Raw genomic sequence first — 14,360 nt, forward strand, 5'->3', positions numbered from 1 at the left:
ACAAAATACTAGCAAACAGAATCCAACAGCACATTAAAAGGATCATACACCATGATCAAGTGGGGTTTATTCCAGGAATGCAAGGATTCTTCAACATACGCAAATCAATCAATGTGATACACCATATTAACAAATTGAAGGAGAAAAACCATATGATCATCTCAATAGATGCAGAAAAAGCTTTTGACAAGATTCAACACCCATTTATGATAAAAACCCTCCAGAAAGGAGGCACAGAGGGAACTTTCCTCAACATAATAAAGGCCATATATGACAAACCCACAGCCAACATTGTCCTCAATGGTGAAAAACTGAAACCATTTCCACTAAGATCAGGAACAAGACAAGGTTGCCCACTCTCACCACTATTCAACATACTTTTGGAAGTTTTAGCCACAGCAATCAGAGAAGAAAAAGAAATAAAAGGAATCCAAATCAGAAAAGAAGAAGTAAAGCTGTCACTGTTTGCAGATGACATGGTACTATACATAGAGAATCCTAAAGATGCTACTACAAAACTACTAGAGCTAATCAATGAATTTGGTAAAGTAGCAGGATACAAAATTAATGCACAGAAATCTCTTGCATTCCTATACACTAATGATGAAAAATCTGAAACTGAAATTAAGAAAACACTCCTGATTACCATTGCAACAAAAAGAATAAAATATCTAGGAATAAACCTACCTAAGGAGACAAAAGACCTGTATGCAGAAAATTATAAGACACTGATGAAAGAAATTAAAGATGATACAAATAGATGGAGAGGTATACCATGTTCTTGGATTGGAAGACTCAACATTGTGAAAATGACTCTACTACCCAAAGCAATCTACAGATTCAATGCAATCCCTATCAAACTACCCCTGGCATTTTTCACAGAACTAGAACAAAAAAATTCACAATTTGTATGGAAACACAAAAGACCCAGAATAGCCAAAGCAATCTTGAGAAAGAAAAATGAAGCTGGAGGAATCAGGCTCCCTGACTTCAGACTATACTACAAAGCTACAGTAATCAAGACAGTATGGTACTGGCACAAAAACAGAAGCATAGATCAATGGAACAGGATAGAAAGCCCAGAGACAAACCCACACACATATGGTCACCTTATCTTTGATAAAGGAGGCAAGCATATACAGTGGAGAAAAGACAGCCTCTTCAATACATGGTGCTGGGAAAACTGGAAAGGTACATGTAAAAGTATGAAATTAGAACACTCCCTAACACCATACACAAATATAAACTCAAAATGGATTAAAGACCTAAATGTAAGGCCAGACACTATCAAATTCTTAGAGGAAAACATAGGCAGAACACTCTCTGACATAAATCACAGCAAGATCCTTTTTGACCCAGCTCCTAGAGAAATGGAGAAAAAAACAAAAATAAACAAATGGGACCTAATGAAACTTAAAAGCTTTTGCACAGCAAAGGAAACCATAAACAAGACCAAAAGACAACCATCAGAATGGGAGAAAATATTTGCAAATGAAGCAACTGACAAAGGATTAATCTCCAAGATTTACAAGCAGCTCATGCAGCTCAATAACAAAAAAACGAAAAACCCAATCCAAAAATGGGCAGAAGACCTAAATAGACATTTCTCCAAAGAAGATATACAGATGGCCTACAGACACATGAAAGAATGCTCAACATCATTAATCATTAGAGAAATGCAAATCAAAACTACAATGAGATATCATCTCACACCAGTCAGAATGGCCATCATCAAAAAATCTAGAAACAATAAATGCTGGAGAGGGTGTGGAGGAAAGGGAACACTCTTGCACTGTTGGTGGGAATGTAAATTGATACAGCCACTATGGAGAACAGGATGGAGGTTCCTTAAAAAACTACAAATAGAACTACCGTACGACCCAGCAATCCCACTACTGGGCATATACCCTGAGAAAACCATAGTTCAAAAAGAGTCATGTACCAAAATGTTCATTGCAGCTCTATTTACAATAGCCAGGACATGGAAGCAACCTAAATGTCCATCGACAGATGAATGGATAAAGAAGATGTGGCACATATATACAATGGAATATTACTCAGCCATAAAAAGAAATGAAATGGAGGTATTTATAATGAGGTGGATGGAGTTAGAGTCTGTCATACAGAGTGAAGTAAGTCAGAAAGAGAAAAACAAATACAGTATGCTAACACATATATACGGAATCTAAGGAAAAAAAAAAAAAAAAAGGCCATGAAGAACCTAGTGGCAAGACGGGAATAAAGACACAGACCTACTAGAGAATGGACTTGAGGATATGGGGAGGGGGTGGGGTGAGATGTGACAAAGTGAGAGAGTGGCATGGACATATATACACTACCAAACGTAAAATAGATAGCTAGTGGGAAGCAACCGCATAGCACATGGAGATCAGCTCTGTGCTTTGTGACCACCTAGAGGGGTGGGATAGGGAGGGTGGGAGGGAGGGAGATGCAAGAGGGAAGAGATATGGGAACATATGTATATGTATAGCTGATTCACTTTGTTATAAAGCAGAAACTAACACACCATTGTAAAGCAATTATACTCCAATAAAGTTAAAAAAAAAGTTTTCCCTAACAGACTAAATTTAACAGATACACATTACTGTATATAAAAGAGATAAACAACAAGGACCTATTGTATAGCACAGGGCACTATATTTAATATCTTGTAATAACGTATAATGAAGAAGAATCTGAAAAAGAATATATGTGTGTATATATATACACATATATATGAATCACTTTGCTGTACACCTGAAACTAACACAACATTGTAAATCAATTATACTTCAATAAAAATAAATACAATTTAAAAATAAAAAAAATGAAAAATAAAACAAACAACCCAACTCTTATGGGAAAGAGAAGAACATCTAATGCCCAATATTGCCAATGTTCTAGAAAAAATACCTCTCTTTTTTCCCCTCCAAGGGATATACCACCAAAGACAGGAGTTTACATGTTGGGACAGGTTGGAAAGATCACCAGGCTGATAGAGGAAATAACACTCCCAGAACTGGTGATGTTTTACAGGGATAAAATACCTTTCTTAGATGATATATATTTGAATCTTGATTAAGGTGTTCTGTTACCACTCTGGAACATTGGAAAATATTCAGAAAGTAGTGTGTTTCCTGTTGTGTCAGGGAAGGAGTGTGTGGGGGTGGGGAGAGATGACACTCTCACGGGATGTATTTAGAAGAGTAGCTTTAAATTTGTAACTTAGCTACAAGTACTCAAAACAAACACATTCAGCGACAGCGTCTGAATATTAAATATGTTAAAATAAACTTTTTTGATACACTGTAAATTTGGAAGAACCTCAGGTTAACTTCCTAAAGTTTTACCAGAAGCAGGAGAAAGTGTGACTATGTTTATTATTGAGGTTCAAAACTTATGGAGGACACAGGAATATTAACTGCACATAGAACGTGTGTCTTTGGATAGTAGTGAACACAATAATCATATTCATGCTTCACCTTATTGAAATGTCGTCTTCTGGTTTTCCAGTTGCTGAAGGTGGTGAAGGAAAAGAAAGCAACTCTCTGAGTAAGGAAAGCCATGGCAACTTTAGAGGTACCAAAAAGCAACAGTGCACATGAAGACTAGTCAAAGAAGTTAGAACTTTGAAGGTATTTATAATCCTTCAGAAGCCAACTGCTTAGATGAATGGATCCCTGGCACCTTAACAAGTGGTTAAGGCTTTTAAAGTTTGAGGCAAAGAAACTAGCTTTGATAAGCAGCTCTGAACCATAACAATGTAAGCATGTCAAAGTTAGCAGTTTAAAGTTTAGGGAAGTTTGCACACCTCATTTTCTCCTTGCTTTAAGGAAAACCGTAACCCACATTCATCAAGAGAACACACTTTTAAGAAAGGGTTAAATGTGGTAGTTGGTGGTGGTGTCAGGGAGATACATTATGTTTATGAAATGGAGATAGGCTCACTCTTAAGGGGTTAAGCTCTGTCAGACGTGTTTCTCCTTATGCCCCAGACAGCAAGACTTCAGGAAGTGGGGGAAAAAATCCAAATTACTTCCTGCTATTAGAAGGAGCGGCCAAACTATGTGAACAGTAACCATCATGTCTTTCTGCTTCTTACTTTTGAACTAGCGAAGATCCCTCTACTTAACCAGAATTCTGGATGGGAAGAAGAACCCCAACAGTGACTGCCATTGAATTTCCTACCAGCATGTTTAGATGAGATCTCAGGACAGACTATACTTCACTTAGAGAAGTGAAATAAATGTCATATTACTCCTACCTGTGGTGGGTGACAAAATTCGTATTAATTGAACCAGTTATATTGATTTGAATAATGATTGTGCATTTGAGTTATTCCATAACTATCCAGTATGTACGGCAATGAAATATTTATGTTGACAGTAGGAATGTTATTCTATAAATATTTATAAATATTCTATAAAAATAACATACCAAATTAAAGACAATAAATTTAAAAATAACAATAGGATTAAGAAAATGTTAACAATGCAAATTATTTTTAACATAATTTAAGTACTATTTTTGCAATAAGAATGCATGCTGAGTGAATTTTGGATAAAATGAATACTTTCATACATAGCTGCTGGCAGCTTATTTGGATATTGGCCAATATTTCATGAGCCTTAAAATAGTTGATCCAATAAATTAATTTTGGAGAAGCATAGAGAAAATAGCTAGAAATGCAGACAGAAATTATCTCTAAAGATAGTCATATCTAATGGTAAATTTAGATAAAATAGCTAAATGTCCATAATAGAATTATTAGGTGAATCACGACTACCATTTGTTATAATATTATAGAGCCAGTAAAGATATTTTTGAAGAATTTTTAATGGCATGAGAAACTTTTCATTACGTATTAAATTAACAAGTATAAAAGTGATATATATGTATTATTTTTCTAGCAGAATAAAGAAACAAATTAAAAAAAAATATGCTTCAAACTTTGCATAGTTGCTTGCTTTGGGTCACTTTAAAATCAACTATTTTCATCACCTTCTGCATGTTTTCTTTCTCTTCAATATTTCTATCAGTAAATATATATTTTTCATATTTGAAAATATATTTACTTAAAAATATGAACATTATTCATTTCAGGGCACATTTGGAACATTGTTTGGATTAGAGTTTTAAGAGTATTTCAAGAATGCAAGGAAGCTTAAGGGCTTCCTGAGTTAATACTAACATGAAATTAGTAATTTTGTCACAAAAGAGGAATACTATATATTAGGATTTAGGATGATTTATTGATAGTGTAAAATATTATTTTAGCCAACAAAATAAGCATTATGGAATTCCTTATTTAGCTGTACCTCTAATGTGTTTCTCTAGGGAGCTAAACATGAGAGGCACAATGACAAATGTAAAATCAAATATCCATTTATTGGTATCTAGTTGAGGGTACTCTACAAGCAGAAGGTCAGTATTGGTCAGAGCATGAGTTTTGGTCCCAAAGCCTTTCCAATAGTCCCTGTTGACCAAAAGTCCCTATCTAGCCATATGAATAGTCAAGGATGCTGTGATATATGTAAGAGGTCTTAAAGGAGATTTGCTTACAAATTCCTTTGTAGATGAAAGCAACAGGGGGTAGAGGAAGCTACACTCAAGTGATACATGGAATTTAAAAATAGCCTTAATAAATGTCATCTTAAGAAGATAACATTCCGATATGACAGAATATTCAGGAATTAGTTTTTCTTGCATGGAAAAAAAAAAAAAAAAAAAAAAGCCCCAAACCCCAAAACAAACAGAACCAGAAGTGGGATATTTTTACATAGTTAACTTGAATTTAGAATTTTTCTGGACATTTTCAATGATGTAGTTTTATAACTGCAGGGCTTAACATTTTGTGAATTTATAACTGATCCATAACTCAACATTTTTAGAAAATGTTTACTATTGAACCAAGTAGTAATCCAGTAAGAGATTATAAGTGTATCAATGTAAATCAGCCATTAATTCAAAACAACAGTCATGCCTTAATGAAACATAGGAAGGTTTTTAAATGTCATATATTTGATATTAGAAAACCCTTTATGAGGGGAGAACTTTATCTTTCTTTATCTTCACACAAAAATAGAAGCGAAACATAAATTGAGGATAACTGAGTAACTTGCTTAGAGGCCTCAAAAATGAACAAGGTGATACTTTGTGCATACTTGATTTATACACAGCTATTCCAGTCATATTTTCATAGTACATCTGTGCTTAAGAGTATGTTCTTTCATTTATTCATTCATCCACAATTTACTGAGTACTGTCTGCCAATATTGTTTTTTTAATATAAATTTATTTATTTTATTTATTTATTTTTGGCTGTGTTGGGTCTTCGTTGCTACGCGTGGGCTTTCTCTAGTTGTGGTGAGCGGGGGCTACTCTTCATTGCGGTGCACGGGCTTCTGATTGCAGTGGCTTCTCTTGTGGAGCATGGGCTCTAGGCACACGGGCTTCAGTAGTTGCAGCACACGGGCTCATTGTGGCTCGTGGGCTGTAGAGCACAGGCTCAGTAGTTGTGGCGCATGGGCTTAGTTGCTCCGCAGCATGTGGGATCTTCCCAGACCAGGGATCAAACCTGTGTCCCCTGCATTGGCAGGCGGATTCTCAACCACTGTGCTACCAGGGAAGCCCCCCTGCCAGTATTATTTTAAGAGCTTGGATACAGTGTTCAACAGAACAGAGTCTCTGCCCACATAAATATTAAGTTTGAAGAGACATTTACCTAATCTACCAATAAATATATGCCATGAGATAGTACCATAGTATTATGGGATAGAGAGAGGTCAGGAGCAAACTCAGATAGCACTGCCAGATGTATCCTCTCTGGGAAGATGACATGAACATTTTGAACAAGCAACAATGAATAGGAAAACAAAGAAAGGTTGATATGGTGTTAAAATAAGTAGAAAAATTAAAATATTTTGTTGGGAGAAACTGGATTTCATAAAGAAATTTTCTAACTTGAAAGACAAAGAGACAATAAGATTTGAGAAGACCAAAAGTTTCAGTTGAAATGTTATTTTAAAATACTTTCAAAACAATCCAGTGGAAATATTTAAGGCAGTAAAATAAAGAATACTAGAGCTCAGACGAGTATGACAAAGTAGAAATTTAATCTTGTGAAGCATCAGTATAAGTAACGTTCATTAGGATGAGAGACACACTGCTAGTATCCAAAACAGAAACCTGGGGAGCCGTAGAATTAGGGGGGGAAAAAAAAAAAAAAGATGAAACATAAAAGAGGAACTGAGAAAGAATGCTTGGGATGGAACTAGGGGAATGGAAGAATGAGGTGTCCAGAAGACAGAAGCCTATAGAGGAAGGACTTCCCAACAGAACATAGAATACTTTGAATGAAATTGCAAGGAGATTGTTTGGAGTGAAAAAAGGAGTGGGTCCAGTGAAATCCTTCAGGAACTTCAAGATAAGGAAGAGGAATGCTAAAAGATATTGAGAAGGAATAGTTGGAAAAAATAAGCTAAAATGGGAGTGTGTAGAATCTTGTGGAGAAAAGGGAAGAATTTTAAAGTAAGGAATGAAAAAAACCCACCAAATATTGTTAAGAAAGCTGATAAAATAAGAATTAATTGTATCCTTTGGAATTAAAAAGAGTGATTGGAGACTTGGTATTCAAAGCTATGGTTGGAGCAGAAGCTGACCATGAAGGGTTGAAAATGACTGGTTAGTAAAGAAGCCGATACAGAAAATATAATCAATTCTTTTAATGAGCTTTGACGTACATGGGGGCAGAATCCTCAGTGTCCTAAAACAGATCAACTTTGATCTCTTACGAATAGGGATGGATTTTTTGCTACCGTGGGCCATCTTCTGGGACTGCAGATTTCTCCATGTCACTTCCCTTGCAGGATTTTTTCAATGCTTGTGTCTGTCCTGTTGTTTCCTTTATATATTATTTATCCCATGAAAGGTAGGCTTTCAAGGATAATGTGCACAGAAATTCCAGGTACTAAAATGTGTACTAAAGGCTCCATCATAAATTTTATATATAATTGATTGCATTTGCAAGGAATTTGAACTTAATGGAAATGTTTAAGTGATCAGAATTCATAATCTCTTCTTTTATATTGATCACCATAGTGATTAATTAGGAAATGATGCTCCCCAAATCACCACCTACTCAGGTTCTGACACAATGCTGGTACAAATTGGAGAGCCCAACGAAAGCCTGATCAACTTTCCCCTAGAAGCCATACAAAATTATGTCCCTGCCAAGGCATTTAGGATCAACTACACAACCATTTCAAGGAAGAGTGTGCCTTGAGTACTTAATCAAAATCACTTAGAATTATACCCAGAATGCATTCCTGCATACCAAAACCGGGGACATTTTCCTGTCTGCTTCTTCTATACTTGTGATTCCTAAAAATTCAGTTACAAGATTAGTGTGAGTCCTTGTATTTCCAAACTAGCCCTTCAGGGATATGTTATTACATAACACTTCATCTGTGTTAGCTAGCACCTAGATTGAGGGAATTGTAGGATATAAAACTAGTCCCAAGCCTCTTTTGAAAATCCCTTTGTGGAATCCAGGACTCCACTACAAATTGCATGCTGGGCATAACATTATTAGTAGAACTGGTAAACCTGATAATTAAAATCTAACAATGACATTATATCCTATGTTTTAGAAGAACTTATTGTAGATAGAAAAACCCATATTTTTGTGTTAATAAATAAAGAGTAAAATGTAGCATAACTTGCATAGTTTTATAATAAATTTAAAATCTTAAGATGATTTCTCAAGTCTCTTGCTTTTTAAAAAAATTCTCCTTACTTGGGGACTTTATCATTCTCCAGACTTGCTCTTGCATGAAGAATATTTTGCAGCCTCTTTAGCTGCTGCAAAAAGCCTATCTTAGAGAACAGCGTATCTATTTCAGCAGGATTCTCAATAAAAGAATGACATGCACATGGATCCAGAGCTCAGCCTGTTCCATCAGACTGATAATACTCTCCCGGCTTCTCAGTCTGAAATATGTCCTCCTGCTGGTCCTCATTATTATCACCCTCAGTGATGCCTTTTCAAGCCAGTTGTCATACAGCGTGCAGTATCTCAGTGCTGTCAGGAGCATCATTATCGTCTGTGTCAATGAGTACACAAGCATCTGACCCCAGAACCTCTCAAAGCTCACTCCCAGCGAGGGATTTTGAGAGCGAAAAAAAGTGTGTGTGTCTGTATCTATACAAATATTTTTTTTCTCTCAAACTATATTTCTCTCTCTCTCTCACTCTTTATTTAGGGATATATATATATAAATGTATATTATATATAATATACAGAATGATGCAATTTAAATGAAAGAAAAAACGTTATGTTATTCTTTAAAGAAAGTAAAAATAATTGAGAACAACATTCTGAAAACAAGCATAATTTCCTTTTATCACTTTTTATTTTTTATGGACGCTATACAATTTACTAAAAAAAATAATAAAACCTATCTTTAGAGACATAAACAAACTTAATTTTGTTTACTTTAAGATTTTAAGTGTGATATAAAAGGACAGGTATCTCAATGATTTTTCTGAAATAGTAAAATATTGTATCTTTAAAAGATATAAAATTTGGGGCTTCCCTGGTGGCGCAGTGGTTGAGAATCTCCCTGCCAATGCAGGGGACACGGGTTCAAGCCCTGGTCTGGGAAGATCCCACATGCCGCGGAGCAACTGGGCCCGTGAGCCACAACTACTGAGCCTGCGCGTCTGGAGCCTGTGCTCCGCAACAAGAGAGGCCGCGATAGTGAGAGGCCTGAGCACAGCGATGAAGAGTGGTCCCCACTTGCCGCAACTAGAGAAAGCCCTCCCACAGAAACGAAGACCCAACACAGCTAAAAATAAATAAATAAATAAATAAATTTATTTAAAAAAAAAAAAGATATAAAATTCTAATGTCTTTGTAGCTGAATCTGCATAAAGAGAGGACAAATTGTGATTGTGTGTAATTAAATCTATAGATGTAGGAGTAATTGAAAATTGAAAAATAGACAAGTTGGTGACATTTCCAATCATGATAAAAACATATTCCTTACAAGTCTGTTCAACACCCAACTCAAAGAAGCACTGTTTTGGTTTGGATAATAGAATGCAAACTGAGAAAGATAATATAATTATTTTGAGAGGAAAAAAAAAAGTGTGTGAAGTTTAAGGTCTAGAGATTATAATTCATTATGTCAGAGTCTTATTTTCATAATATTAAAACAAAGTATGTGTGTGTGTATATATATATACACACATATATGTATACACACACATATACTTCTAACAAAGTAATATTTAAATAAGTATGTTATGCTTTGAAAAAATATTGAATAGATGTAATCGCTACCTAGGAAAATATCTTTGAAAAAATGAGAGGCACTTAAAAAGAAATCAGGGAAATCAAAATCTCTAACGAAAAAGAGCTATTTGTTAAAAATATCTTACTTTCGTATGTTGTATATAGATCTAGATATAAATTATGCTTTAAATGTGTTGCAAAGCTGCGTTCTGGAGTCATGACCATGTGGTAGAATACTTCTTATCTATAAAAAGACACATTTCTTGCTTTCTATTTAGGAAGTAGTGGTTGTTCATATTCTTCATAATCAAGGTATAATCAAATAATTTTAATAAATAATGTAGTGCATTGCTCTATAAAACAATTATTATAATACGTAAATCCATTATTAGTAAAATATGTTGATTGTGTTCATTACATGAATGCAATTTCATAACGTATATTTAAAATACTCATAAGTATAGTATTATGTTAGCAAGTATACCAATGTCGGGAATGGAAGTGGCTCGCTAGTAAGGGGAAATTTTGCAACTGATTAAGAACCCTCTGCTCTTTTATTACACTTAAAGCATTTGTTTAATTTTGCTGAGAAAACAGGAAGCATGTGCACATGTTAAATTTTCTATTATATATAAAGATTTTATAGCAAAACTTTAGAGTAAATCATTTATAGTTTTCTCTAAAAAATATATTCATTAAATAAACTTGGTCTAGACTAATTGAGCAAATGTCACAATTGTGCTAGCTGACAAATTCCCAGCATATAAAAGGAAATCACATGCAACACACAAATTAAGGCTAAAAAACATATCCATGCTTTTAGCTGAATTCTCAATCAAACTTAGTTGTTTATCAAAGACTATCAAAAGTTAAAAACAAAGTGATGTTATAAGAAGAAAAAATACAGATAAATCAAATTTACCAATAATGAGTATTCCCACACATAAACAGACATACACACATATAATATGTATGTGATTTAATGTAATTACTATTTGTCAAACCAGATACCAAACTTACCTGAGTGCTGGTACTTGGAACCTTTCTTTATCAGGGCAGTATGCCCTGGGTCTGTCCCTTCCCCCTAAGGTGATGATCCCTGCTGGCTTGTTTTATGTAGTTCATGTTTAGGGGTGAGGGGGTGATATAGGAGAAGAGCCAAACAGCAAAAAATGGCCTGTTTATAATATTTTAATAACTTATCTTGAAGCTTTTTTATCCGTGATTCATTACCAAACTTCCTAAGAATGTGAAATAAAAGCAGAAAAAAATTTAAAAGATACACATGTTTTATAAGTTTATGTTAAGGTATGTTTATGTATAAACTATATAAAGTAAATTAAACACTGTAAAACTATGAGCAGGAAGGCTAAGTGGTCTAACTTTTCACTGGAGATAAATGTGTCTAATGAAATAGATCTGCAGTAACAAGAAATTAAAGATGTGTTTAGCTGGAGAACGGAAAATGTTAGCTATAGAAAAATGCAATATTAAGGGAAATAAAGTTTAGAATACCCGTGTTGGGCTGCACCCTGCAGGCCTACAAGGCCTGCACTTGCCCAGTTTTAAGACCAAAGAAAGAGCCCAGAGTCAGCAACAGAGACATCAATGGTTTAATGGATAGGGGGATCTTACACATCTGAAGCAAAGTCTTAGAGCGACACCCCACCGTGTGCTGTGGGCAGGATGTGGCAGCAGTCTTGGCTCCTAGGGGAAGGGGAAATTACCAGCTATAAGGGGAATTGACATCAGGTTGGCTCATTGGTTACCAGGGAAACTAGCGGCAGGGCATGCCCCATCACCACCCCTTCAATAAGAACAATCACCAGCTGGGGCCTGGGGGAAGATTTACGTAGGAAGGTCAATCATGTGAGTAGGATGTAGGTGAAGCAGACACTGGCTGAGCAGGGGATATACAGAGAGCAATAACAACCTTGAGTGGTCTGACCCTAAACCCTGAAAATAGACATAGGTAAGTTTCCTAAAGTGTGCTAGCAGAATTTATAAATACAGATAGAGAGTCTATGGGAAAACATAAAACAAAATTTGTAATATATGTAAGCAGTGATGGCATTTTCCTATTTTATTCTCCTTAATGGCACTTGTATAGCTAAAAGCATTGTTGTCCATGATCAATATGAGAATAAATTGTCTAGCTCATGTGATAATTCTAACATATTTATCAGCATCTCATTTTAAACAAACTACCTAAAAATGGAAAAGTCAAACAATTACAATTCAAAGTCGATTTTGCAGTAGACAGTTACCGTTTTTGAAGTAGGAGATAGATGGGCCCCCAGGCCAGACAGTTGGTGTTTGTCAAGTGGAATAAAACTAAAACTTTGTCCTCAGCCAGACAAGAATGATGCCCATTACCCTTTCTCCACTGAAATGGAGGGAATGAACTAGCAGTGGGGAATTTGTTGCAGCAAAAATAGAAATGAGACTTTTCTGATAAACAAAGAAAACAAGGGAACAGGGAACAGGCTAAAGAAGAAACATAAACTGGCCTGAAAGAGTTAATCACTCCTAGTTCTGTTACTAATCGGTAGTGTCTGTAACTAGATTTGTACTTCACAAAGCTAACCTATCACTCCTTAGCACTATGTGAATTATATCCTGCACTCCCTTGTAGCAAATCACCCCTTGTAGCATCTGCATTTCAGAAAGAAAATCGCAGGCCAATAACCCAGAGACAAACGGACACAATTACCAGGCTGTCTGATGCCAGCTGTGACTGTTTTGAAATAATGCAGGAAGAAGAAGAATACAAGACCTTCATTACTTTGAGCCTTATCACCTACCATAGACCATGAGCCCTGGCTATATAACCTCTCTCAATTCCCCACGGAGGGGGGCACAGTTCTTGAGGATCTAGCCTGCTGTGTCTTCACTTTTGCTTGGCAAAGGAATAAAGCCATCTCTCTTTTCCTCCAAAATCTGTCTCCGTATTTTTGTTCAGCATTGGCGCACAGAGAGCCAAGATTTTTGGCAACAATTTGTCTACCCATCATTCATTTCTGCTTCTTCTAGAAGGAATACCTTATTTTTCTTTGTGAAGTTACTTTCCCCCATTATGTTATATTACATTTAAAAAAATACATTTGTGTATTTTATGGGTTATCTTGGAAGTAAAGCCTACTTTAGACACAACTAAAAAGCAAACACATAGAACTATTTTTGAGAGTTGCTCGGTTATCAAATAAGTTCCCGACCTCCTAAGGACTACTATGTGAAAGTCAATTTATGACCTGATGGTACGTAGCTGAAAAATAGGAATAACATACTTCTAAAATAACACCCCACCCCCTTCCTGGAATCCCTTCCAGAAGGAAGCAATTCATTCTTTGCTTGGAGTTCCTGTGAATACATTGATTCAAAGAAAGGAGATCAAAACTTAATTCTGATAACCTGTTTTTGCCCCTTCTCCCCTTACTTTTTTCTTTTTAAATCCAGTTTTAAGAGTTTTCATATAAAAATATTACGTGCAATTTTTTTCATTTTTATGTATGTACATATATTTTCTTGTACAGTTTCTGGTTATTTTGATTTTGATTAAAAAGTTCTTTTCTATTTTAGTATACCCAGGTGTCCCTTTTGGTTAGGATTCAAGTTACAAGCTTCAAGTAACAGAAACTTGAAAATGGCAATGATTCAAAAGAGATAGAAAGCTACCTCTCTCTCATGTAAATGTATTCTGGAAGTTACCAATTCAAGGCTGGCAAGGAAGCTCCAAAATTCTTAAGGATTAAGAGTCTATCTTGTTGTTCTACATCTTCAACAACTGGATATCACTTTCTTACCCATGGTGTTTATACTGCGGTAATCATGTACACATTACAGATACGAAGAAATAGCATGGAAAGAAGGGTCTATCCACTCATTAATGTATGCTTCCTAGAAGAGACATGTAATATTTCCACTTAAATTCTGTTGGAGTGAATTTAATCATTTGACAGACAGCTGCAAGAGGGGAAAGTTGTCTTTATTTAGGTGACCATAAAAGTGCCTAGCTAAAACTTAGAGGTTCTATCAATAAGTAAAGAGGAGAGAATTGATAACA

Source organism: Balaenoptera ricei, chromosome 4, assembly GCF_028023285.1.
Source record: "Balaenoptera ricei isolate mBalRic1 chromosome 4, mBalRic1.hap2, whole genome shotgun sequence".
Taxonomy (NCBI): Eukaryota; Metazoa; Chordata; class Mammalia; order Artiodactyla; family Balaenopteridae; genus Balaenoptera; species Balaenoptera ricei.